The following is a 27,930-nucleotide window of genomic DNA, read 5'->3' on the forward strand; positions in this document are numbered from 1 at the left end:
CCTGGGAGGCGTTTGCAGCGGTGAACTGAATGCAGAGTGGGTGGTGGACCATGCCCCTCGGAGGACAGCCTGCGACTTTCATCTGGGCTGGGACTCTATCAAACTCAAATGGCTTGAGTTTCCATTTGTTGTGGGGTCCAAGACATTTCCCCTCACCCAGACACTGGCCTCTGCCTTAATAATTGGGCTGGATTTCTACTGGGTACTTTTAGCTTTCACAGAAGGTAAGATATTTCCATTACCTTCCTAGCCTTTGAGAACCGGACTGTCTCCATTCTAGGAGTCCTGTGATAACATCGTCAGCTAGCCCACTTATCTCCTTAATGAGCAAGGCCAGAGGGAGATGGGTAGCAAGCTCAGGGCTGATCATACCAGCAAAGAGGGGCTTGGTCTCCAGGCAGGAGGAAAGGTCTTCTTCTCATTCCCTGCGGGACACACTGCCCTGTCTCAGAGCCCAGCTGGCCCAGTCTCTAGCCCAGTGACTTTGGGAAAATTACTGAATCTCTTCCTGCTTCAGTGGTCTCTGTTGTAAAAGTGATAGTGACCTGTCACATAGGGTTAATAAGAGGAATGAATGAGTTAATATTTATCAAGGGCTGAGTGTGAGGCTTGGCCATAGACATGCTCAGTTAAATGTTCCTTATGGTTACTCTGAGTATCCACAGGTAATCAGACGTCTGATTGATCAGCTAGAGATGTGTTTAGCCTTGAGCATCATTCCTTAGGAATTAAGGACATATTCTCCAGTAAACCAGGACAATTCTAGGACTTGGATCCTTGCAAAAGACTACAGATGTCATATGAGGGAGAGAGCAACATAGCAGAGCTGCCTTGGGATAGCAGAGCAGGGTGAAGGTTGGAGCATGACACTGGGCTTTAGGGCTAAGTGATCAAACTCACGTGGATTTTCTCATTCACTTACTCGTACAGGTAATTATTGAGCACAGACTAGGGGCCAAGCACTATGCTAAAATACTGAGACCCCTGTGATGAGCAGAACAGACATGGTCATGGAGTTTCTGTCCTTAATTAAGGGAAAGGGATCAGGGGATAGCAGGCTATAGACAAATGCAAGAATAAGGTCATTTCAGAGAGGTTGTTGGTCATCTGTTCCTGTGCAGCAACTCACCCTCAGAGTGGCTCAGAACAACAACCATTTATTTGCTCATGATTCTGCAATCTGATCAGAGGGTGCTATAATTGGGTGCTGAAGTGGGGCAGATTAGCCCCGGCTAGAGGATGCCCTCCAAGGCCCACTGGTCCGGCTAGCTGGCTGTTGTTGGCTGTCTGCTCAGGTGGTGCGACTGGTGGGGGCCTTAGTCCTCTTCCATGTGGCTTCTCTGCACAGTTGGGCTTCTCATCACGTAGGTTCAAGGTTGTCGAGGGAGCATTTCCAAGACAAATGTCAAGTGGGATGAGAATAAGATGACCAGATGTCCTGCTTTTGGCGGGACAGTGCCAATTTTCAACAATTTGTCCTGCATCCTGCGGTGTTTTAAAAAAGTCCCAATTTTTGGAAAGAATGCATGACAATCTAGGGAAGGGCGGGACAATGGGAAGGGAATATACGGTTTTCAGCTGCTGAAAAGGTTAATGTAACTCCATTTAGGAATGAAGAGGTTAATGTAACTTCATTTGGAAATGAAAAGGCTAATGTAAACTCCCTACTCCCCTCCTGGGCAAGGTCACCCAGGTGGACCAGGCGCCCTACTCATCCCTTCTAGCTAATTTTCCTGGAAGAGCACCAGCTCTGTGGTGCCTGCAGTGTCTGGATTTGGGCCTTCTGCATTGCCATTTCTCACCTGTAGCACAGTGAAGAAGCAGAGAAGGCTTCCTGGACGTTTTATGAGAAAAGGTGCAAAACCCGTTAACAAAGGAGTTGTTGAGACGTCCCAGGCTGTGCCGCATGCCTGGCTGTCAAGCACGTCCTGCACGCAGGTAGATGTGAAAGGTGAAAGCTTAAGCAAAGGTTCTTTTGAGCAAGAAGAAAGAACGTCAGTCATCAAAGAATTTCAGAAGGTACAGATCTTCTAGTTTAGGCAAGACTAACAACACAGGAAGCAGATTCCAGCGAGCCAGCGTTACCCAGCGCTCAGCGGTCTGGCCGAGGGGGGGAAGGGGGAATCAGAACAGAAGTCTTCTTTGGAATTTAATTAGATCAAGATGGTAGATAATGCTCCTTAAGGAGGGAGCTGAGCGTTTAAAATTATACCAGAGATATTTTTCCCCGGGTATCTCTTATGGGAGCCACAAACCCAGCAAAATGTGTGATAAGGAAGCTACTGCTGTCATTTTAAACTAGTTCAAACCAGCTAGGTTGCTCCCTGCTCCAAGCTGCTGGCTATTAGCTGTCATCCAGCCTGGAAGGGAGTCAAGCAGGTAGATAAGGAAGACATCATCTCGTTAGGATCTGCAGGGACAGGCAAGCAGAAGGCCTATCAGCAGCCCACATCTCCCAGGCAGACTCAGGCTCTGGCATGAAGCTCATCTTAGATGGGCTTTTTCATTTAAATGACGTTTTTTTGGAAAGGTTAGGATTTAATCCTCTCCCAGGATGGAGTTATTTCAATTGCTACTGATCCTTCCGATAAATGAGACAGGGTTTCATTTTTTCTTGCTACTGAGGTATCTAATTTTATCAAAAGCCTTCCACAATGTAATAATTTATTGTCGCAACAGGATGGCTACGTGTAAGGGCTCGCCTACTTTGTATTAATTCTCTAAATGAACCTCTTCTCCTCACCACTGAGAAGTTGTGCATGCCTTTCTCTGTGGGTTTCATTAAGACTGTTTGAAGTCATGATTGTGAGATCATTATGATGTTTTTGAAAGAGAGTGGGTTTCAAAGAGTTGTACTTAGGAGACTTAAAAGGCTTCATCTTAAATCTTGTCCTCAGCTACTTTTTCAGAGCAAGGATCTGGGTAGGCAGTAATTGCTATCATTTTCTTTACAATTTCACCTCCAACTTCTATTGTTCTCATTATATATGCTCCTCTTCTGAAATGACACACGTAATAAGAAATTTAAAAGTAAATTAGAGGCTAGGGCCTTCCAAGGAGTGCAGAGCCTCTGTAGAAATGGCTGCATCTGTATGCATATGAAAAATAGTCACTGTACACATGCTTACAGAAGGGGAAACTGAGGCAGGGGGTCTTTAAGATAAGCAGTCTAGCTTAGACAGCCATTCGTGACGGTCACGAGATAGCCAGGCCAGGGGTAGTGCTGGTGTGGTTATAAGTTAGACATCATTAGATTAGTTAGTGAAAACAACTAAACTATCCCTGGCTCCAAAGAAAGGAGACAGAAGAAAAGAAAGAAAAAGGAAGTTCTTTTTGATCCTGAGAGGTGGGGTTGCAGCTTTCTGCAAAAACAGAAGTGAGGGGGACGGGTGCAGTGGCTCACACCTGTAATCCTAGCACTTTGGGAGGCCAAGGAGGGAGGATCGTTTGAACTTAGGAGTTTGAAACCAGCCTGAACAAGAGAGAGATCCCTGTCTCTATCAAAAATAGAAAAATTAGCAGAGTGTTGTGGTGGGCACCTATAGTCCCAATCGCTTGAACCCAGGATCTGAGGTTGCTGTGAGCGAGGCTGATACCACAGAACTGTAGCCTGGGTGACAAATCAAAAAAAATAATAATAAAAAGGTGGAGGAGGGGAGGCAGATTAGAGCAGGGTAGTCTTGGGAACAAAGAAATTACTCTCACAAGTTTGCATTTACAAGGAAATGTTCTATTTGCATTATAATCATATCATTCTCAGCCTGTGACAGGAACTTTCCGAGTCTCCATTGGGAGAATGGAGTTAAATCAGGATTGAAAGATAAACTTGTCAGAGCTCATAAAGAAAGACCACCGGTTAGAATGAAGTGGTAATGCTCACAGTTCACAGCTTAGCCAGCTAAGTCTTTCTGCCTGTCCTGGTTGGTGTTTGGGAAGAGAAGGTGACGTGTGTTGTGTGAGCCATGGGTGCCTCTCTTGCCCTGTTGGGCCACTGTGTTGATCACAGCCAGGTATTCTATGGCAAAGACTTTGTTGCTTGAGCCAAATTTCAAACCCATTCAAGGTACCTTCTTTTATGGGTTTGAACTAAACCTAGGACCCTTGATAGTGGCATTGATATGAATCCCCTGGCCAAATGAGTAGGATGGGGCTGGGGGACACAGCACAAGAGATCAGCCCTTTGTAGAAAAACATAATTTTTGACGAAGTGGAAATGAATCAAAGACATGCAGAGAACTCTCCTTTCTGCTGCTCAGGAAGTTTGTTTAAAAAATTGAAAGTGACAGAAAGTTTCAGAAAAATATCCTTAAGAGAAGCATCACTTCACTGTGCAGGGCTACCTTGGACATGTCTAAGCCCTTTCTGATGTGTGAGCCATGGATGCTGCCAAGGCCCCTCTTCTCAGCCTGATTAACTGCCTTCCTTCAAATGCCCCTCTGAGTAATTGCTTCACGTGGATCGCGCCATGGCCCTGCTCTGTGGTGGGCTATGGGCATGGAGCCTCTGCTGTCATTGTCTTTCGCAATTTTCCTTGCCACCCCCTAATCAGAAGTCTGTGCTCAGTGCAATGGTCTGGGAATGTCCCCCGCCACGATGGTAGCCATACACTTTTCCACTCTGGAGCACTGGAAGTTTCTGGTTCAGCAAGTTCCCTTATTTAAGGTGATAGGACTGCCTATCTTCTTAAGTAAGCTGGAAAGAATTTTCTGAATGAGAGAGAGAGACAGAGAAACAAAAGGTGCTATGTTGTGCAGTTTTATTTTCTTTTTTAAAAAACACACACACTCAGACACTCACAGTGGACTGTTCTGGAAACGCATGAGCTGAAGTCATAGGCAAGGCCTCTGCTGGTAGGAGCCCTTCCTGCCCGAAAGGGACTCTTGTTAATAGCTGTATTCATGGAAGTTAAAATTAAATTTCTGTGTGTTGATGTAAAGCCAGCTTTTTCCCTCAGGGCTATTTATTTTAAAAATCAAAAATAGTAAGGGGTCCACAGCATATAACATAACATCAGCGTGCTGGGGTCTGCACTCCCAGCAAAGCCTCCTTTGTCCTCGTCTCTGCAATTTAATGCCCTGTAGGAGGAAACTGGCAGCGTGCAGCTTTCCCCTGCCACATGTGGCAAGCTCGGGCAGTCTTTAGACTCACCTGCAAGGGCAGTGGTTCAATATTTTCAGACTTGGAGTTAAAGGCTATAATACACAGTGCTGTCCCCAGTGGCCCCCCCCACCCCCGGTGGAATGGGAAGTGGGGGAGGGAGTGGTCATGGCTGAATTAGTCCTGTGTGTAAAACGACTTCACCTTTGGGGTCCAAGGTTGAGATTGATGCTGTGCTTAAAAAAAAAAAATTTTTTTTAAAATTTTAAACATTTTTTAAAATTAAAAAGCAAAAGGCAAAGACTTCATTTCTGGGAATACATAAAGATAGAAAATGACCCACACTCTCGTAAATGCAAAGCTAAAATCTTGATGTTTAATAATAATAATAATAATAATAGGAAGAAGTGGAAGTGGAAGGCATTTGTCATTTCAGATCCTTTGGTTGGCGTTGAAGCAAGACTCCTAATCCAGAGCCATTTTTGTTATGGAAAAAACGGTGTGAGCAGCAGTGGGAGGCAAGATCAGTGTGGCAGAGACCTGTGCGGTGGGAGCCCGGCAGCCCCCTGTGGTCACGGGCAGCCTTTCAGAGCCGTCCTCACCTGGTTTCTGTGCTTGGACTTCCTATTTTTACCCAGAAGAAACCTTTGCAGCTTATGGGAGCATGTGCTTTCCTCCCCTCTCAGAAGCAAGTTGTGTTTACTCCTCCCTTTGCAAATGCAAAGAAATTTAACAGACGAGGGGTTGGGAATCAGGCAGTTTGGGTAGAAAATATTGATTGAGTGAAAGTGGCATTTCCCCATTGGTGGGCAGAAAGTTTTATTTTTTCTGGAAGCATGTATTGAATTTTCACCATTCTAGTGATAACTACATGCTATCTACCTGTCCATTGTATGACTCAGTTGCCTTGGAGTATGGCTTCTCCCCCAAATCCTTTAGTGATGCTCCCATGTAGGAGAATGGTATTTGCACAGGCCATCAGCAGAGTCCTCACAGCCTGGGTAAAGATATGCACGAGGGAAAAAGGCTTCCCGGAGGGTAACTGCCTCTACAGAACTCCGTTTCATTATCCACGTTTTATCTAGGACTCTGGGTCTGGGAGAGCAGGAGAAACCCTTGTGGTTTCCCATTCCTTTGTTCCTCATTGGGACCCATTGGTTGTGCCCGAGCACAACCTCCACTTCTTTGGCCAAATTGAACCAAGTCAGAGCTATAAAGGCAGGACCATAAGTCAGCTCATTACAATGGTAACGCTCCTGAAAGCCCCTAAAAGCCTTGTAGGCGGTCCTCCTGGTTAATGAGTGACTGAGAGCCGAAGTCACTGGCTTGGTGGAGGCCAAGTTAGAACCAGACGATCGCTGTGGGAAAACTGATCACCCAGGAAAATCGAAGTCACCCAAAGAAACCCGGCCAGCTTGAAAGGTTGCCTGCCCCTTCTCTGACACAGGCTTTGGTGGCTGAAGCATTTGTATAAAAAAGCAGCTGGGTCCGCTATGAAACCAGCTGTTGGCACCTATTCTGTGTGTACTCCACAGAAAGGGACTTGCTCTTAAACATTATCTTTCTGGTGTCCCCTTGAAATGTTGCCTGGATCCCCAGAGTCATGATGGACAGCTGCTCAGAGCCTCCTTTTCTAAAGGTCTGGAGACTCTGATTCCCTCTGGCTGCCCGGTGTGTTGAGAACAGTCCTTCTTCACCAATCTCGGGGGATGAGAACCCCAGATAAAGCTAAAAGAGATTCTTGATGATTGATTGAAACCCTGTAAGTCTCTCCTTCCCTGTGAGGTGACACGCCCCCCACCTCTGAATCAGAAGCAGAAGGAAAGTCAAATGAAAAGCAAGCACACCCTCCATTTGATCTCCTGTATGTCTGGGTGTGGGTAATTCTAGTTTGTTGGTCTCCCCCCTACCCCGCTTTTTGGTGGGCTTAGAGATGAAGCATGTAACTTTAAATTCTTTCATTCTTCTTTTTAGAGTAAGTCCTTACGTACTAATTAATGTTTGGGCACACCACAGGCCCTGCAATTCTCCCTGATGCCAACAACGCAGGGGTACACATTAAACATTTTTTGGCTATTTAGGGAAAAAAATTCTCTTGCCCCCCCAAAAGCATGTATTGCCCTTGAGGACAAGTATTCACCTAGAGGGGTATGGATTTAATAACAAAAAGACAGTGTGTTCAATACTTTTACCTTTTAAAATGCATAACTCTTACCATGTCTTCAGAGTAGTATGTTTCTACTCTGCCCGGAGCATGCCCCGCTCAGTTCTGGGTTGCAGCCTGTGGCAAACTGTCCTTGGTGTCTTTAGTTCTGAGCCTGGGTGTTTCTGCTGGTGTCCTGCCCCAGCCAGCAGACACTGATGGAGCTTCCCATGCTTAAATCCTCCCAGTAAGAAGAAGCTTCAGTATTTGCTTCTTCCCTTCAATCCTCGGGTAAATCCTATGCGAAGTCATCCTCAAACCTTCTCTACAGAATTCAGCTGGGCCCACGTAGGGAAGCAGCAAAGGGTAGTTCTTTCAAAAGGGGGCCCTTACCTTGGGGACCCTGTACGCTAGAAAGTCCATGAATGGGGTTTAGGGCTGCAAACCACCCCCAGGAGATCATACTCACAGTTTTGCTTGCAGGTAGATTTATTTGGGGGAGGAGGGAACTGACAGTACTCAGTGGGCTCTCTGTGGAGTCTGAGACCTGCCAGAAGTTTGCCACCGTCACCCTAAGTGGTGTCCTCCCTTCCATCTCTTTCTCTTTCCAGCCCACCATGTATATTACATTCGCTTAATTGACCCCAAACCCATCTTTCATGTCTTGTGGGATACCAGCAGCCTCTCGGGTTTGCCCTCCCTGCAGGGTAATGTTCACTCTTGCCCTCCCTGTCTTCCTAATGTCATCCCTCACGTTCTTCTCTGCACCTGTCGCTGCAGACTATTCTGTTGTTACCTCCCCAACATACCATGCTTGTTTTCATCCTCGTGTGCCTCCTGGCATCCCTTCCTCACGTTCTGTCTTCCATGTCTTTTAAGGTTACGCTCTCTCACGGAGGTTTTCTTTCATCAACCGATGGCATCATTGCTCTTTTTCACAAGCTTACACCAGCTATTCATGTATATACTTTGACTCTAAATCATAAGCTGCGTGTCACAAAGTTACTACTTATCATTTACCTTTTAAGTGTATGTTTGGCCATTTAAAGTGTATTGTGAATTTCTTGAAGACAATGTGTCATTTATTCATTCCTGTGTTCAAGAGACACTTATTGAGTGTCTTCTGTTCCCAGGGAACTGGCTTGGTGCTGGGTTTGGGCCGCCAGTTCTCCACACAGAGAACATGCTCATTGAACAATGAATGAATGAATGAATTTGGGTCAAACCAAGCCATTGCATAGTGTTGGAGAACCTCTGAAATGAAGAATGCAAACAGCCAGGGTTTCTACAGACTTCTGGGACCAAAGCAGAACATTCGGCCATGGTGGTTCCTAAAATGTCACCTTCTGAGAACAATTGCAACAGTTTCTTCCTGCGAATGTAAGAGACCACTCTGTGCTGACTCTGCACCGCCCTGGCAGGCTCCTGGCTTTCCCAGCCCTAATAGATCACCCTGGCTTTTCCTTTCCTGTGGACGGCTGAGTGGGAGCAGGGTCAAAGTCCACCCTTTCATCAGAGCTTGTATCCCACAGTGGGGAAAGACAAAGAAAACACACCAATCCTTTTTGTTCACCCAAGCTTTCCAGCATTCTTGCCCTTCAAGGCCAGCAGCTGAACTGATATTTCTGGCCCTATTTCTTCCTGAAGAAGCCCACCTCTGAAACGGGGGTGGGGTGGAGAGCAGTGTCTCTGCAGGTGGCAGGGAACTCTCACACCTTCAGGTGGGGAGAGGAGCCTGGTGCTTCAAGCACGTGGCCATTAGAAGCTGCTTTGAAAGCCCCCTGAGCTGTTTGTCTTGGCTGGCTCCTTGGGCATCTGCCATGAGAGCGGGGATAGAGGGAGGGGCTAGGCGGTGAGCATGGTTTCCTCAGCCTTGCATCTTGGTGTGGGATGAACACATCTGCTCTGCTCCCTTTAGAGAAGAGAGAGCAAGTGTGAGCCCCTGAGGCCGACAGGCTGGTGGCCAGGTCAAGCTTCAGGGGCTACACACACCTGGAGGCTTCAGGCTGGCCTCCACCCCCTGGGGATCTTTCCCCATTTGCTGCAAACCAGAGTGCTGTCTGTGCTCAGCAAGGCCCCAAAGCCCGCAGTCCTTCCTTCTCACCTCCCATGCTCTCAAGTCAGTAAAAGCACAAGAGGGAAATGGCTTTGATCCTGGCCCTCCCTCCAGACACCTCTCTGCGCTGGGAGGGACTGTGTACCCGTCACACGCCGTGAGGGCTTCCGTGTCTCTCCATGCCTTAGGCTTTACTCCTCTTGAATTTTTTTTCAGAAGAAGTCTTGTGCTGGAGTTGTGAGCAACTACTTTCAAAATAATCTATTTAAAACATACTGGAGCACCGCTTGATCAGGACCACTGACTGCGTTTTCCATGGTGAATGGTGGAAAAGTCAGCTTTTATTCATTATAAAGTCGATCAGGATGAGTATATGCTCAGCTACCGGTTTTTTATATTATAGAAAAATACACATACTATAAAATGTACTGTTTTGACCATTTTATTTATTTATTTATTTATTTATTTTATTTATTTTTTTCAGTCAGAGTGTCAAGCTGTTGCCCTGGGTAGAGTGCTGTGGTGTCATAGCTCACAGCAACCTCCAACTCGGGCTCAAGTGATCCTCTTGCCTCAGTTTTTCTATTTTTAGTAGAGATGGAGTCCCACCTTTGCTCAGGCTGGTCTTGATCTCCTGAGCTCAAGCAATCGGCTGCCTCGGCCTCCAAGAGTGCTGGGATTATAGGTGTGAGCCACCTCACCTGGCTGTTTTAACCATTTTAAACGAAACAATGCAGTGGCATCTAGTAACAATGTTGTGTGACCATCACCACCATCTACTTCCAGAGTATGTTTATTAACCTTGAAAGAAACACATGCCATTTTGCTCTCCCTGAGACCCTGACAACCTCACACCAGCCTTTCCTGTCGCTGTGATTTCTCTGTTCTGGGAATTTCATATTAATAGAATTATATAACACATGGCCTTGTGCAACTGGATTCTTTCACTTAGCCCAATGTTTACAAGTTTATCCGTGTTGTAGCCTCTATCAGAAAGGAATTCCTTTTATGGCTGAATAATTGTCCTGCGTTTTGGAGTTGAAGGTGTTTCCTCTCCCTCACATTCCTGTTCTTATTTCTACCCTCCTTCTGCTTCAAGACTTTATGGGATCTTCACTCATCTGAACTTGATTTCTCCTGACTCCATCCTCTCTAATCTGTCATGCCACCCTCTAAGCTATTCCTGGGAACCACCTACACCAGGGTCCTTGAAGAGCTGGTTAAAATTATAGCCTCCTGGCCCCACTCTGAACCTAAATGGGACCCTCTGGGGAGGGAGCCAGGGAATCTGCCCTCTGGCCAACCTCCCAGCCACTCTGACGCCCACATGTCCCACAAGTCCAAGACTCCATCACCGACTCCTTATGGCTGGACTTCATCTCTGTCTATACCCCCTGGAATCCCACCCTTTCCCCAGATCCAGCTCAATTGTCTCCTATTATTCCTAAAACATTCTTCAACTCTGGGCCAGAGACCATCTCTCCTTAGCTGAGACCTCCATGGAAACAGGGGTCTGGCCTTCTCTTTGTATCTCTTAAATCACATTCTCCTCCAGATAAGAACGATCATCAGGTGCTCGTGTGCAGGCTGTGCTCTAGGCGGCTCCAATCAGGTAAGCAATTTAACCCGCACAGCCCAGGTGACAGCAATGTCATCGCCCCACACCCCTGGAAGAATGACGCTGGAAGAACCAGAGCGTGCTCCGTGACAGGTGGAGATTCACTCCTCAGCCTAAATTGTGAAGTGGCACAAAGGAAGGAGTTTCACAAAGCCGTCCTGGCCCCCAGTGGGTGGTGAGAAGGGACACTAAGAAAAGGGCTTCAAGAGGGGGTGGGAGGAAAACCTGGCCACTGAACCAGCACACCTCAGGGCCTGTAAGAATATGGCTATGAGGCAACCTAGCTAACTGATGACCAAGAGAAAGAGACAATCAGTGCCCGATAGAAAAGGGCAATACTGCGCGGAGGCGCAGAGAGACCAGGGGAAGACTCGCGGCCCATTTCCACCAGTAGTTACGCTGCCATAGACCTCTGCATCGCCCCCTCTCTCCCTTCTCCTTCATGAGAGGGCCCACTCCAGTGCTCCTTGGAAGTGCTCTAAGCTTTCTGTCTTCTTAAATAAATCTCTCTTTGTGACCCTGAAACTTCTGTAGGCTACTTTTGCTTTCTAACCACACCGTGCGGCTTAAGTTTCGTTTTCAGTTTGCACTCAATTTTGCTTTTGATTATTGCTGTGCCTTGGTTGAATGTTCTAGCTTAGCTGAGTCATCGAACCAGGTGAACTGGGTTCAGGGAACCAGGATCCCCGACCCCCAACAGGTGACACAAAGCTAGACAGTGCTGGTAAGATAATAACCATTTCCAAATAAGTGCTTGTAACTCCTAGGGAGTATCTGTGTCTACCCTAAGTGGGGCTCTTGACCGCTGGCAGGGGATCCTTCTGACTCCACCTTTGTGCGAGGAGGAGCTCTGTGCCCGAGGCTCCCTATGTGGAAGATATACATCCTCGATTCCTGCTTCACCTTGCCTCCTTCCTCCTGCCATTGAAGGCACATGTGGCTCACTACTGCAATGGCTCCGCAAGCACGGCCAGCAGGACATGTGGCCCACGTGGTTCCTGTCAGGTGGGCTGGAACTGGCCTCACCACAGACCCAGCAGTTTCACCTGCAGGTATGTACCCAAAGACCTGACATGTGCTGCAACACGCGGCTCATGGCAGCGCTGCCTGCAGCAGCTGAGAGGTAGCTGAGCAGCACACAGAACGCGGCACATCCGTATACTAGACTACTATTCAGCCTTAAAATGGAAGGAGAGTCTGATACGTGATACAACATGGACGAATCTTGAAAATACACTCAGTGAAATAAGCCAGGCACAAAATGACAAATACTGCAAGATTCCACTTCCGTGAAACATCTCGAGCAGATACAATTTCTGTCTCTACAGGAGCAGAGCAGAGTTCAGAGGGGGCTGGTGGGCGGGAGGGATGGAGGGGTAATACTGCCTACAGGTGTAGAGTTTCTGTGTGGGGTGACGAAAACATTTTGGAACTAGACAGCAGTGATGGTTGCAGGATGTTATAAATGTACTTAATGCCACTGAAATGCAGCAAAAAATGGTTGAAATGCTAAATTTTATATTACATATTCTTTACTACAATACAAAAGAAATCCTCAGCTTTCCTTTGCAACCACCATAATAAAGTACAAAATCCTTAGTCCTCTGGCCCCCTGAATAGACTATTAGCCACTCCCTGCTGCTGACCCCATGATCTGTTTAACCTCCCCTTCTCTGTTCCTGCAGAGATGGTTTGGGGGAGAAGATTTCTAGCTTTCCCTGAATGGCTGCTGGGAGAGAGCAGCCCAGCTGAGAGGGCAGCCCAACCTCAGAGCCTCCAGCAAGTCTCAGCCGCCACATGTGCCCCAAGGCACCTCCCGCCTGGGTCAGAGTTCTGGCAGATTGTCCTGAAATGGTCACTAAGGGTCTCCTCATTTCTTTGTTAGATGTTCCAGTAACATTCTGCCAGTGTTTGTCCCAGGCCCTGCAAAGTTCTAACAACGAAATGAAGGAAGTGGAACAAATGTCCAAATCTGCCCCAGCCTTGTGGACCTGCCAGTGGTTACTTTATAGACCTGGCGGGGTTGGGTGTCACTGAACCCACAGGTAGGAGGGATGGACCCTGGAGAAAAGCCTGACTCACCAGCAAGGCGAGTGGAGGCAGGGGATGCTGATGACCATCCTCAAATACAGCCACCATTCCAAGGGACAGTGGTTAATAGTCTTCAATCAACTCTAGTTTATTTGCATATCAAATCAATTTTGCATGCATAAAGCACCTCCCATACAAATTAAATGCTCTATCAAAGACCTCCACGCTTCTCAAAAGCCTCAAGCACTCCAGGCTGTTTGGAAAAACTTTAGCACTGCCTTCCCTTTCCTGAGAAATCATACAGGTATTTTATTTTGATTATTAAGTTATCAAACACGTATGTAGGTTTATTATGTGTCAGGCATGTTCCAAGCTCTTTACAAATATTACCTCATTGAATGCTTCCTAATAGCTCTACAACTTGGGTTCTGGGATGGTCTCCATTTCACAGATGAGAAAATGTTGCTGCCCAGCCAGGGTCATCTGCCTGCTGCCCAGGAGAAAGCCAGTATAGCAGGATTGACAGCAGGGAAAGGGTTTATTCTGTATAGCACGAAGCGGGTGGAGGGGAGAATTTTCTTAAGTCTGCCTCCGGGAGAACTGGGGGGTTTTTGAAGACATTTTGGTGGATAATGGGTTAGGCAATCAGTCTGCTGAGAGGCTGGTTTCCGGGTGGAACCATGCATCCTTTGGTATGGGCTGCTATCTGGGTGGGTCAGTTACTGGAATGCAGAAGCTTGGGTGGGGGGGCCAAGACCAGTTGGGTCAGTTCTTTGGTCTGGGGAAGGGTCAGGCAATCCACTGGAATGCAGGAAGATATCTCAAAAAACTACCCCTGGGTTCTGAACAGGTGACGTTATTTACGGAGAAAAGTTAAAAATCTTTACAGCTACCAGCTGTGCCCTCCAGCGTAGCAAATGGGATAGTGATTATTATCAAGTGAACAAGGGGACAGTGGCAGAAGATTATCATGACTTTAGCTGGCTTTGTTCCCTCACAGGGTTTGGGGTCCTACTCCAGCTCTTGCCTCGCCCCCCTTCATCAATTCGTAAGGGCAGTTTCAAAAACTAGGGCACAGGCCACTCTAAAGGTGGTGGCACATACTCTGAAGACATTTTCTAAGGGGCAGGTAGGAGACTAAACAATCTCACTTTCACGCAGAAGTTCAGCACCCCATTTCTACCCCCCCTTATTTTCAGGCCCAGGACAGGCTACCAAAGGGCAGGGCAAGGACAGGCAGGCCTGGCTCTCTCTGGGACTCTCCCCTCCACTCCTCTGTCCCCTGGTCTCCTTGGCTGCTCTGTGAAATTGAGGAGGGGAGGGGCGGTGTCACTTCCCACCTTCCTTAGGCGGCTCTTGCCACAAATAAGTGGTGGAGGGAGTTGAGGCTGTGGCCTTGGTGGCTGTGAGGGTCAGGCCATTCTCTGGAGCAGAGCTGGGGCTCCTGGTCATACTGTGTTTGAGAGACCGTGCAGGTGACTAAAACGCCATTGCTTACATCAATAAGATCTGTGGACTGTCCCAGTCTCTGTTTCCTGCTTGGGATGCCAGGGTGGGTGAGGGAGGGGAACTGGGCAAAGGGTTCATGGGGCCTCTTTGTACTATTTTTGCAACTTCCAGTGAATCTATAATTATTTCAAAATAAAAATCTTTTGAGAACACCATTGTTTGAGAGGCCAGGGTACTGTGACTGCTTTTTAGCTCTGTTTGTTTCTCTGTGCTTGAGAGCTGGGACATCGGTTGACTTCTGTGGAGGGACCGGTACTAACCTCCCAGGCTGAACCCCTGGGAGCTAACCCCCTTAGCACCTAGAATGGGGGTTCCCTTTCCCATTCTGGAGCTAGAGCTTTTGAAGCTACTTCTTTAGGAGCCCTGATGTGTTAATATTTTCTCACAAATCATGGCTCACTCCCCACGGAGACTCCACACCCCCTCCCCCAGCACTAAGCAGGTGGTGCCCCCAACTTGGGCTTTCAGGAGTCTGCCATTTCTGTCCCCTCTTGGGCAAGTTACATATGTTATTAAAATATTTCATCTAATTCTCCCAGCACAAAGGAAGGCTTTACATGGGGAAGTGTGGATGTCTTGGGGAGGGGAAGGGACCCCCAGGTGGAAGCGGAGAAGAGGACAGCTGGGCCAATGCAGATAACAGAGCTGGGTACAGACAGACCGTGGGGTCCACAAAGGCAAGACAACTCAGAGTGAGTGTGGCAGCTGTAGACAGGCATTCGGAGACCCAGAGTAGCCAGCCTCATTCGGTAAATATGGGAATGAAACTCTCTGTCATTCTTCTTTGTGCTTCAAACACATGAGGCTGTCATCTTCGGAAGGTTCTAAGAGGCCTGTGAACATCTCCTTTTATGCGGCCAGCCTGTAGCGGGTGTATTTACAATCCTGAACTGACAGCCTTTTCTTAATCAACACTCTAGATCTTAATTTATTTCTCTCCTCCAAATCCCAGCATTTGGAGTCAGGCCTCTACAGAGGGGTAGCAAAATCCAAGGCGGGAGATGACACCAGCGATTAAACCCTAAGCCTCCTGTGTGCAGATGAGCCGCAGAGCAGACATTCCAGTGTGGAGCAGATTTGGCTTGGAGGTTAGAGCCGATTTGTCACAGTGTTCCTGGATTAGGTCCCCCAACCCCAAGAAGATGAGCTGAGGAATTTCAAAGCCAGCAGCCAGGGATTGGGGGGCTCTGTTTCCACATCCTCAGGACGCCCCTCCTCTCCCCCTCTCAGATGCAACTTCAGTGTTTAGGGGTTGCTATTGCTTTGGAAAACAAACTCCATTTCCAGAGTTCCCTGGTGTCACCCTTGATGTTCTGTGGGGTTGTCAAGGTAACTCTGACCTCCCTGAAGGCAGTGCATGTGGCTTTCTCGGCGGCCCTGCCCCTCTTCTCCACGCAGAGCCTCCATTTTCACATCTTTCACCCTTTTTCTCTTCTCTCTGCCCTTTGTTGGGTGGAGGAAGAGCTTCTTTCCTCTCCCCAGCCCAGCCTCTTCTATCTTTTGTGATTCCTACCCCTCTAATGGCCAGGTACCTGTTCTGAGGCTGCATTCCTGAATTTTGTCCTCTGATCTTTGCTGATTGATTCTCACAGTAGAGTGGCTGTGTTTTGGAAGTTAAGGTTGGTGCTTGTATTTTCCCCCTCAAAGGCTCCTGATTTGGATGGCAAGCTCCCTGACAGGAGGAGGGCCATCCTGCCAAGAGTGCACTTGCAGTGGGGATTTTCCCTGACCAGTCACCACAGAACTAGTTCTCACATTCATGCCTAATCCAGGGGACATAGGTGGCTGAAGGGCCCGGCCATGTCCCCACGGGGTGAGGAGGCAGTTGGATGTTCCCAGGAATAGAAGGGGATGAAAAGTAGGGCCTTCACTTAAGAACTGGGGAGAGAGAGAAGGAAACCACAGCATCCTTCGTACTGAGAGGGTGGAAGGCAACCTCATGGGCAGCTGGGGCCTCTCATTGTAGCCCTTGTCTAACTTCACTCTCTGAAGTGGGAGCCCACAGGTCATACTCTACCTAACACTTACATGGCACTTAGGCTCTGTTCTGTGTGCTTGTCACGTGGTAGAGCTCATTTAATCCGTAAAACAAACCCATTTCACAGATATTAAAACTGATCCACAGAGTGATGAAAACTGAGATTTAACACAGGAAGATTTGAGCCCACTATCTGTGTTGCTTCTTAACCACTATTAATCATAATCTTTGCTAATCTGTGAATCCCTTATTAAGTCCTAGACACTATGCTTTAAAATACATCAGCTAGTTCAACTTCATAGTCATCTGAGGGAAGATGTTTTTATGTTCATATTATAGGTGCAGAAACTGAGGCTCAGAGAGGTGGGCCTGTGGCTCTGCAGGACTCAGGCTCAGGTTTCCCTGCTTCTGTCTCCTGCTCCTTATTTTGGGGTTATCCAGTTAGAGGGAAGGCAGGGGGAGGCAGGCAGAGGGAGAGGTTGAGATGCAGACTGGGGAGTAAATCAGCATTGTGGGTCATGTCTGCCCCCCCCCAAACACTGAGCCACAGGTGGCCACATACTCACCCCTATAGGGGTCAGCCCACACCTAACAAGGTGGCCTCCTGGCAGCTGCCTCCTACTTTTTTGATTTTTGCTAAGTATCTTTCCTTGATCATACTGATGTACCCAGTGCCTTAACCCACATGCTGTGCTTGAATGCCATTCCTTGCCTCCCACTTGCCTTTATTCCCCTGGAAACCAGTGGCTTCTTCTTCCCACGTATTCCCACCCTCATTCTCTTGGTTAAGGTTGGAAACCTTGGGGTCCTCACTGACTCCTTTTCTACCTTTTCTCAGCCCCAATAGCTGCAAGTCAGAGGAAAGCAATATCCTTGGGAGAAATGCTGGTGTGGAAAATGACCCTGGTTCTCTGGGTCTCTGCTCTGAAGTCCAAAGTATTTCTGATAAACACAAATCCACATATATCTGAAGGTAAACTATTCCCTCGGGGCACACAAACTTTCTGTCTCCTTCTGTCTTTTAATATGTATATCTCTTTCTCTGCAGCTTTTATGGGCTCCAAGAGTTCAACCTTTTGGAACTGTTAAAAAAAAAATTGAATTGGGAGGCTGTTAGGCTGAGACCACACCTGTGCCTTAGGTTCCTGTGTATGCAACTGAAGCATCATGGAAACAGTAAAATGAAACTTAGGCTTAACTAATCAGAAATGGCCAACCAATCTTCAGCTGAGAACTTTCCATCAGACCATACCCAAATAAGGCAAATGCTGAGCTGTAGCCAATCAGATAATTTATTTTCTTTACTTCTGCATTCAGCCTATAAATATATGCTGCCTGTGGGCTAATGGGGCAGAACTGTCTGAACCTCTTTTGGTTTTCAGTGCTGCCCAACTCATGAATCCTTCGCTTCTCAAAAAAAGAAAAAACTTTGTTAAATTTATTTGTTTGAAATTTTTCTTTTAAAAGGACATCACTGGAGAGAAATGACTCCCATACTGGGTTGGGGAGCATCAGCAGGACCCTGTTCTGCAGCAACCTGGGCTCCTGAGGCCTGTCTGCATGAGTGTCTGGAGTTGTTGGTCTTTAGTCCGGATGGCCCTTGCCTACAGAAAGGTAGGGCAGGAGAGGTGTGGGAGAGGGACCCATGGAGGAAAGGCTAGATGAACAAAAGGCTTTGTCAGCTAAGACAGAAACCAAAGAAATGCTTTATGGTCATGACAACACAATTTTTAACAAGTGAGGGGAGACTTAAACCAATTGTCCCTGTGGCCATGGCAGGGTCAACAAGTCCTCAAGACTAATCTGAAGGTTTAATCTTTCCCTGTGCTTCAGCTTGTATTTTGCTTAGATTTGGAAAACACTTGAGATCTTGTGTTACCCTCCAGCCCCAAGTGAATTTGAAAGCTGGGGGAGTATTTAAGCTAGAAAATTCCATCTGTTTTTGAAGCAAAGGGCTTCTGTTTCTTGCCTCCCAGACTATATGTTAAGTGAGTAGAGTTTTGGCACAGACTTGATTTTGAAGTACATGAATGGGCTTTTGTGTCATATTTATTTTGCTGGCCAAAGAAAGCCAGGATTTTATATTTTGAAATCCAGATCTGTGCTCATTCTATTATTCTACTGCTGTAGATTAACATATTTAAATTCCTCTTATCTCACCACCCAATTGGATAAGATAAAAGTTTTCAAAGGAGAAACCTAACAGGTGGTAAAGAGTATGTAGACCCACCTGGTCCCAGCCCCCCTCCTCAGGGGGCAACAAATATTCCTGGTTGACTTTGTGGGAATATTCCAGAGACATTCTAATACATACCCAATCACACATGTAAATGTACAACTCCTTTTTCACCTGGATGGTAGCATATGATACTTACAACTTTGCACTTGATTTGTTAAGAAAATTTCTCATTGTTTTCCTCATTCTTTTTAGTGTTTTGTGTGACCCAGAATGGACTGAGTAGCTCTAAATGGACATTTATGTTGGCTTCAGGCTTTTTGTATCTTGCTGATCTGGAAGGTAAAATATGTTTTTTTCTTCATGAGGAAGATTGAGCATCTCTTTGGATTTAAGTAAAGTCATTTAAATGCCATTTTCTGTGCCTTTGGTGGATAAGTCTTTGCTTTCAGCTTTTTGGGTCTCCATATTAAGGAAACCTTCACATTCCCTAGTACTGAACACTGATGACATGGAAGCTATGTGCTAACAAGGGCTTGCAGGATGGTTGGAAGAATCCCTTGAGTTAGAAGGAGTAGAGCGTGGTGACCCTTGGCTGTTTGTCTTCCACGGAAGAACACTATTTCCATTAGCCAGGGCATCTCTCAAATTCTCTAACATAATATTAACAAAAATAGGAGCAATTTTTTTTTTTGAGGCTCTACTGTGTGCCAGGGAGTATGCTAAGCATGTTAAATGCATCATTTGCTGTGATCAGCACAACATCCTATAAGGCCAGTACCACTGTTGCTCCTGTTTTACAGATGAGGAAACCAAAGGTTAGAGAGGTCAAACAAATACTCCAGGGTCACACAGCAGCAGTCAGAATTTGAACCAGGCCATAACTTTCATGCTGTACAGCCTCCCATGTGGGTAGGTTAATGCTTCTCATGCTGGTGAGTATATGAGTGCCCTTGACCCTGGAATATGGGCATTTCAGACAGTAAGAATTGTCTTATGGTCACAGCCACCCTTGCCAGTGATGTTCTTCAAGGGGGAAGCTTTACCTCACATGGTGACTGCACAAGCTACTGCATAAAGTGTTATGAGAGGCCATTTGCTGTGGACTTAGATTCATCTGTACTCCTTGGACCTGTACATGCATGAGCAACATGGCACCCTGGTGTTTGGCTGTCCATTAAAGGAACACCATAGTGGGGGTTGTTTTACTCTTCAGCCTTGCCAGTGCCCCAGTATTCCCTGGAATTCAGCATGTGAATCCATAGCTTCTTAGAGCAACCTGCTTCAGGGGTGGGGAAGAGGGCAGGCTTTGCTCCACTCCTTTTGGGAACTGGCAGACAGTTCTGATGGAGGAGGGGGAGAGAGAACCCTCTTAGCACCTGCCTTTGCCTCCAGCCACCTCCTGGGAGTCTCTCTGACTCCACCTAAGTTGCAGGATGACTCAGCCTGGTGTAGGGTGGTTTCCGCCCTGGGATCCTGTCACACTGGGCAACCTTAGAGCCTGAGGACAGGCCCTCCACGTGAGCCATTAGCTCAGCTCCCTTCTCTTACCTTCCCGCTCACTTCAGGCTGGGATCAGCTATAGGGAGAAGATTACCAAAGTTTTTATCTGGTTCTTTGTGAGGCTGCTTGGCCAAGGCCCTGCCTAGCTCTGGCTCACCTAAAATCTGGGATGGGGAGATGGCATCTGGCTGAAGGACAGGCCAGGCCATTTCTTTTCCCCACCAAAGCAGAGCTGTGCCCCATTTCTGGCCTGTTGGCTGTGTCCTAAGTCTATCTTAACTGAGCACAATTTATGTAGCACTTTCTGCTGATGGCTCAGCTCCAGAAAAGCTGTCAGGAGAGAGCAGTCAGTCTGTCAGCTGCCATATCTAGGCCAGTAAAGCCACTCTCTGCTCTCAAAGTCATCAGAAATGTGTGTGCCTCTGTGTGTGTGTGTGTATAGTGAGGAAGAGAGAGAGAGAGAGAGAGAGAGAGAGAGAATGAATAAGAAATTTAATACAGAAACTATTCCTGTAAAATATTCACTTTCTCCCAAATATAGACCTTCAGGAGGAATTTTATAGTAAATGAGGCTGGTATTCTATCTGGTATATACAGTGAATAAATGAGAAAGTGAACAAGTGGTTTTTAGGCTCAGTCATGTGGCAAAAGTAGTTTTTCCATGAGCTGGGGAATCAGAGTACAGGTTGAACTGGCTCTGGGAAGCCCGCAGATTGCTGTTTCTATTACCAGTGAATTTGGTTTCTAGAAGATCCAAGGCCTTCCTGGTTTGTCCCTGCTCTGTGGTGGAGCCACAGTGAGCCCTCTAGCACGTCCCTTCCCTTACCCCTTCTTTCTACCCCTGTGCCCTCCATTTGGAATGCTCTTCCCATTATTTCTGGATATTCCCATGTTATTCTTGCTTCAGGTTACGTCATATTTTAGGTCAGCATCCACATTGTCCAGGGAATGATCAGGGACCAAACAGACCATGACGGACACTGCTAATTGTCTACTATTTTGTTCAGGGAGGCAACAAGTCCAGTCCCTGGCTTCCTTTCAGCTAGGGAGACCCATGTGACCAGTTCTGACTAATAAGTTTTAAGCACAAGTTTAGGTGGCACTTTGGGGGAGATTCCTTAAATAGAAGCAGAATCATGATTCAGCATCCTAATGTTCGAAGTCACATAGTTGGGGTGGCTCATGAAGAATGAGAAGGAGCCAGGGACCCTGAGGACCCTGTGAGTTGCCTCCTCTGGACCTGTTATGTTGGACAGGTCTAAGTTTTGTAGGGTCTGTGATTTTTACAGTGTAGAAGGCTGTCTTTGAAGAAAAGAATACAAAATATAAAATAAAATTGCTAAATCTTGGAAGGGGTCCCAAATTTTAACTGGATTTCTGCCAGGACTTTTACCTCTGTACTTCTTGGAAACAAGAAAAAAGAAACCTAATTTGTTTGAGCCATAGTTTTCAGAGCTGAACATGATCCCTATGTGTGATCAGTAAAGTGTGACTGTCACCTTGGCTTAGAACAAAATGCTAAGCCTGGTTGAAGGTTAGCAGTACCTGGGAAGCATTTAGAGCTCTTGTTTTGGGCTGAATGTTGTCCACCTCAAAATTGGTATGTTGGATGGAGTCTTAAGCTCCAGTACCTCAGAAGGTGACTCATTTGGAGATACAGTCTTTATGGAGGAAATCAAGTCAAAATGAAGGCATTTGAGGGAGCCCTCATGTAGTCCTTATAAAAGGAGACAGGCATAGAGGGAAGATGACAATGAAGAGGTATGGGAGAAGACGGCCATCTCAGGCCAACAAGGGGCCCTGGGATAGGTCCTTCCCTCACTCTCAGCACTCAGGAAAACCCATTCTTCTGACACTTTGATCTTGGATTCAAGGAAGTTTCAGAAAATAGATTAAATTCCAGTGGGCCATGAAGAAGGAATAGGAGTTTATGTAGTGGGCGAAGAAGACAGGGCAAGGCAGGGCAGGGAAAGCAGCTGGAGCCTGATAGAGTTAAGAACGTAACTGTGTGTCCAGGCCAAAGAGGCCCAGGGGGAGAGACCAGTGGTGAGAACAGAAGGACAGTCTGGGCCAGGTGAGTGGGGCCTGGCCTGGCATGGAGGGCATTTTCCTAGGTAGCTGGAGCCGTGAAGTCTGCAGACTGAGGCTGGTGGAAATCAGAGGTGCCCTTTGGAAAGACAAGGCTTGTGACCTTCTCCTTGCTTTGAGTTACTGGGTATGCACCTCATCAGCTGCAGTGTACAGCTGCACTTTAATAGGCCTGGATGGAGCTTCGTGACATTGCCCATTTGTGTGCAGGGCCCCTAAGGAGGGGATGGTCGCCCCAGTGAATAATTAAATAATTGCAGGTGGGAACCAACTGCCTTTCCCTGGATGACACTGGAGGGCTTTCTCGGGGCATAGCAGGTGACTTCCTCTCACTGAATGCCCTTCCCCCTGCACTCTGGGCAAATTCCTACCACACCTTCAACACCTTGCTTTCGTCACCTCTCCGGGCAGCCTTCTGTGTCTCCCGTTGGAGGTGGGGCTGTTCCCCACCATGGCACCTTCCACACTGCATTGCCAAGGTTTGCTCACACGCCCTGTCTTTGCTGGTCTGGAGAAGAAGGACCCTCGCTATCTTCTCTCCCTCTCATTTAAAAGTGTTTGTTGAGCAAAGGCTGCCTGCCAGGCTGCGCACCCTGCAGCGTGAGCATAGCTGATTTTGTAGGCAGTTGTTGAATTTATAGAGCAGGAAAAAGAGTATCAGAGGGAGTTGGAACAGAAGGAACAATTTTGCATCATGTCAGTTTGCAAATCTGTGTTGATTGGACAGCCGGGGGGCAGTTTGTATTGTGTGAATTCAGTTAAACCACGGGAAATCTCCAAGCTGTTTCCCCACCTGTACAGTAAGAATAAGAATCATCTGTATTTGTAAATCACTTTGAGGAAAGTTCACTAAGCTGGCTAGATTGTATCTGAGTTTAAATTCCTTCCCTGGGGCAGATGGCCTGAGAATCTGAGCATTTAACTGCTCATTTATCAGGCTGGGACCACGTGGGACAGCTCCAGCCACTGCTAGGTTTCTGACAGAGGTGGAACTTGGACAAGTGGAATTGCAGGACTGTCCCTGTTTTTGTTATAGATGATACCAGTCTCACCCAGTGACTCTTCTACTCTCAACTGGGGCTTACTGGGTTAACGTTTAATTCCTTTTCTCTGGCCCTGACCATTCTGTGTTGTAGCAACCAACCCATTAAACAGGTAGCAAAGAAAGGAAAGCCGAGACCTGGCTTGCTGAGACCAAGACAGGGAGTTGGCCTCAGCACTCACAGCAAGGACTCTGTTCTCCAGGCCACATCCTATTGATGGCCCCCAGGACTTAATTGCCTGAGTGATGTTCTGCTCAGGCCCTAGAGACCCAGAGTGAGCAGATTCTAGGCCAGCATGGGCAAGGGGCTGACCTCAGAGGACAGCAGAGCTCTGCTTCCTTCTAAAGAAGAAGAAAAATTTAAAAACCCAGGTGTTTCAAGAGGAATTCTGCCACTCAAGAAATGATAAATGCCTTGTTGGCAGAGGGCCTGCTCAAAGGGGAGTGGTTGTTTCAACAAAAGATTTACATTTGATAGATATTTCTTTGAACTCAGCCCGTGGGCTACAGGAACAAGCTTTCATTAAGGATCATAATGACCCCCAGCTTTGGCATTTGCTTCTTTGGTCTGGGCCAGAGCTGTCAGCCCTCTCCCTGGACCCCCAGGCAGCGGAAGAGCCCGCTGTCCATTTGCAGTGGGCCTTACCCTGAGCTGGACTGACAGCAGCCTAGAGACCTGCCGGGGCCCCTGCTTGAGAGAGGCGCTAGGATGTGCTCGGACGGGTTGGGGCAGCGCTTCCTTCACTGCTCCATGCTTGGTTGCCATCAAAGTTATGCACAGAGGACTCAGACAGGCTATTTTATGGCAGGCTGAGCTGTTGTTACTTGTCAGTAAGTCAGGATACCCATTTGGGAAGAGGGTGGGGTGGGCAGACCTGGGTTTGCCACTGGTGGGGACAAGCAGCACAGCCCTGGGACAGGGAACTGTGGTGCTCACAAGTTCCTGCTGGAACTGCCATCAGGGCTGACAACGCAGATAGAGAGCCAGGCCAGGCAGCACCTCAGCCACACCTGGGTGCCACGAGGGGCACTAGCTCAAAGCCCTGTCCTCTCCTCTTCCCCACCAAATCTGTCCCCGATCAGCCACCTTCTCCATCATGGCTGGTTGTATGACTCCCTTACTCAGCCCTGGGTTCTGCCTTTCCGGCTACTACCCTCCACGAGCCTGACCCCCTCCCAGACCTCGGGTAAACCAGAGGCTCCCAGTCCTTCTGACCACCCTCCCTCTCTCAGGGCTTTTGTCTGTGGCATCCTCTTCCCAGAAGCCCACCCCCACCTCACCCAGCACAGCTCCCAAGTCAAAGCCATGTCCAAATCCTGCTTGGCTGTGATTCCGAAGTAGCGCTGAGTCTTCCTCTCCCATTTCCTCTGGCCCTTCCGTCCCTATCGTGACTACTCCCTCTGGTATTTCAGATCTCTCTGTCCCTCCTAATGCCAAGCTCCCCAGGGGCGATGGCCCTATGTTAAGCCCCCACTTCTCAATCTGCATGTTGTTGTCACCAGGGAAGCTCTAAAAGAACCTGAGGCAGGGTCCCATGGCTGGGAATTCTGATGTCATCAGTCTGGGGTGCAGCCAGGCAGGGGTAATTTAAAACTCTCCACAGGCGATTCTAATACACAACTGTTTGAGAACATCTTTGTGTCCTCAATACATCCTGCCCCTCGGGTATTATAATGAACTGCACGGAGTCATTGAAACCTGGAGGTGGAGGTGTCAAACAAGGAGCAACACCAACTTGTGGGAATATAATGTGAGCTGCAAATACAAGCCACACGTGTCATCTCCAGCTTTCTAGTCACCACGTTTAAGATAGTAAAGAAACAGTGAAATGCATTTTTATGTCTTTTATTTAGTCCATGTATGCAAATGTGATCACTTCCCTGTGAGCGAGCAATGAGACCTTGTGCAGTCTCCTATCCACACTAGCTCTTCCAAATCCCCTGCGGAGTTTACACTCGCAGTACATCTCAATCTGGAAGAGCTGCATTTCCAGGGCTCAGCAGCCTCATGTGGCTCGTGGCTGATGTGTTGGACAGAGCAGTGACAGACACACACCCACTAAGAGTCCTGGTGTTCCCATTGTAGGCTCTGGAGGAAGGAAAGGGGCTTCTGTGGCTGAGATGAGAGGGGGTTAGCACTCTCGTGAAGCCCCCCCATTTCTGATTAAATCAGAGCATCTTATCTTGCCTCACTCTCCTCTGCACCCCCCGTCCCTATCCCATCTGGGTCCCATATCCAAAACAAATTTCCTCCAGCACCCAGCTGCAGACCTGGTCTGTTTCCTGTCTTGGTTGCTCTTTGGAGCAGGGGCTGCCAATCCCAGCAGGAGGGAGGGGTGGGAATGGGGGACCTGGCTCAGAGACCCGAGAGAGACTGGGAGGGAGAGTACTGGAGCTTTTGCTTGCTGTCTGTTGGGGTAAGCACGCCTTAAGGACTTAACACTCCTTCTGCCCCAGGCCCATGGGCCCACCCTAGCTCCTAAGAAGCCCCTAGGCTGAGCAGGTGGTGGGAGTAACCCGGCTGCTTGCCAACCTCCCCAGGAGCAACCCTTGATAGGGACATTAAGATGCCAAAATGTGCAAAGCCAGCCAGTACAGGATCACCATTGACCTTCCTCTACCATCCCAGTTACTGGCCCCAGGACTTGGCCCTTTGATGTCGCAGCGGGAGCCTCTGCCCAGCTCTCTGTGATGACAAATATGGTGTTTCTGAAGAAGCTTTCCCACTGGTGCATACTATCACTGCGTTCCTGATGATTATCTTTCATTTCCAAGGGCAATTAATCTTCTCTGTCTCTTTTTTTTATTGCACGTGGCCAGTTCCCAGTCTGTGTTGCTGTTTCAAATCTGTAAATTGCGCTGAAGCGTGTGGTAGACTGGCTTTTATGCTCTAAGTTTTTGCTGAAATCTGCAATGGTGGGATGGCTAATGAGAACAATTTTTTTAAGTGGAGCAATTCTTAGGCACGTAGCAAAAGGTTTCACTAGGAAACTTGGAGAGATAAATTGTAGATGACCCAATTTTGTGGCCTTAATAGTGTGCTGCAACCTGACTGGTTCTGCAGCCCAATCAAAGATTTACTGAGCAGCAGCTATGCCTGGGGCATGTGGGAGATTCTAGGGGAGGTGCTGCGAGTGACATCGTCCTTGAGAAAACAGTTGAGAAAATAAGACCCAGTGTGCAGGTGGATAGTGAGAATAAAGGTGTCCAGGGTGTACATGCTAAGTGGAGGTCCTGGAGGAATCCCGCACATGATGTGTCATTGTGTGTGGCTGGAGGGAGGAGGGGAGGTCAGTGGAGGCTCCCAGAGGAGGTGGATTCCTGGGACATCATAGACTCAGCAGCCAGGAGAGTGCCAGCAACTCCAGCAGGAGGTTCTGTGCAAGTGGGGAGGGGAGGATCAGGTTTTATGATGTTGCGGGTTGGAAACGGCTTCATTTCATGGCAAAAGAAGTGATTCTTGGAATCAAGAACATCACACCCTCTGGTGACTTTGGCTAGTCACGTATATACTTCACGACCCCTTGTAGGACAGATAGGACTTGCTGTTGCCCTTCCCTTGTTCTGTTATTCAGGAAAGATAAAACCAACCATTTATCTATCATCCACCTATCTAAACATCCATCTACCACCCTCATCTACCAATTCATCTGTGCACATGCCTACCATCTGTCTATAAATACAAGCACCCATCCAATCATACCTATCCATCCACCCATCCGCCCATCTGTCCGTTCATCTACCCCTCCACTCGTCTACCTGAGCATCCACAATCCATTCACCCACCCATCTAAACATCCATCAATTTACCCATCCAACTCACCTATCCATGTACCCACCATCTCCCTACCCATCAAACTCACCTATCCATATACCTACCCACCTACTCACCCATCAACCCACCTATCCATACACCTACCCATCTCCCCACCCTCTGTGGGCCTCTTCCCTGTGTGGGTTATACCCAAAGTGAATCATAACACTGGTGTGTATACCCTAAACCAAGCAGTGGGCCAAGGGCAGCTATTTGAGGGTGTAAATGGAAAGCTGGAATGGAGGCTGAGGCATCCACTTGTGTGCAGGTGATACCTCATGTGGTGTCAGTCAGAGTCAAATGGGAAAAGGAGGGTGACAGGATCCAGGCCAGGGGACAGGAGCCTGCTTTTCCCAAACCATCAATTCTAGCACAGAACCCCAAGTTGTCCAAGAATTCCACATTCAGACACGGACCTCCAGGTTGTATAAAGTCTTATTTGTCCTGACAGGAAGAGAGGATATGTGGGGCATGTCCAGTCTGTGAAAATCAGGTCACCTTAAGGAGGTGGTGAATGTAGAGAGGTGGTCCACTGCGCAGGTTCTACTGTATTTCAGAATAAAAAGTTAAAAACAAACGAGCAAACAGCCCGGTGCTCTGGGCAGAGCAGGCATTTAGTTAAGTGTTTGCTGGGGTGACTTTTAAGCCTGTCTCTGAGGAGAGCTCCGGTTTCAGCAGTCAGTGACAGGGGGAGAACAGGGTATTCCTAACATTGGCCAACAAACACAGACACTGGCAAGGCGCCTGCACCATGCTGAGGGCTTTTCTTTATTAACTCTCTCACTCTTGGTGACAGCCCTAAGTGGTAGGTGCTATTATTTTCCCCATTGTGCAGATGGGAAAACTGCAGCCCTGGGAAGGGAAATAAATGGCCC

The sequence above is a fragment of the Otolemur garnettii genome, unplaced genomic scaffold (assembly GCF_000181295.1).
Source record: "Otolemur garnettii isolate 467f Iridium unplaced genomic scaffold, OtoGar3 scaffold00021, whole genome shotgun sequence".
NCBI classification, from domain to species: Eukaryota; Metazoa; Chordata; class Mammalia; order Primates; family Galagidae; genus Otolemur; species Otolemur garnettii.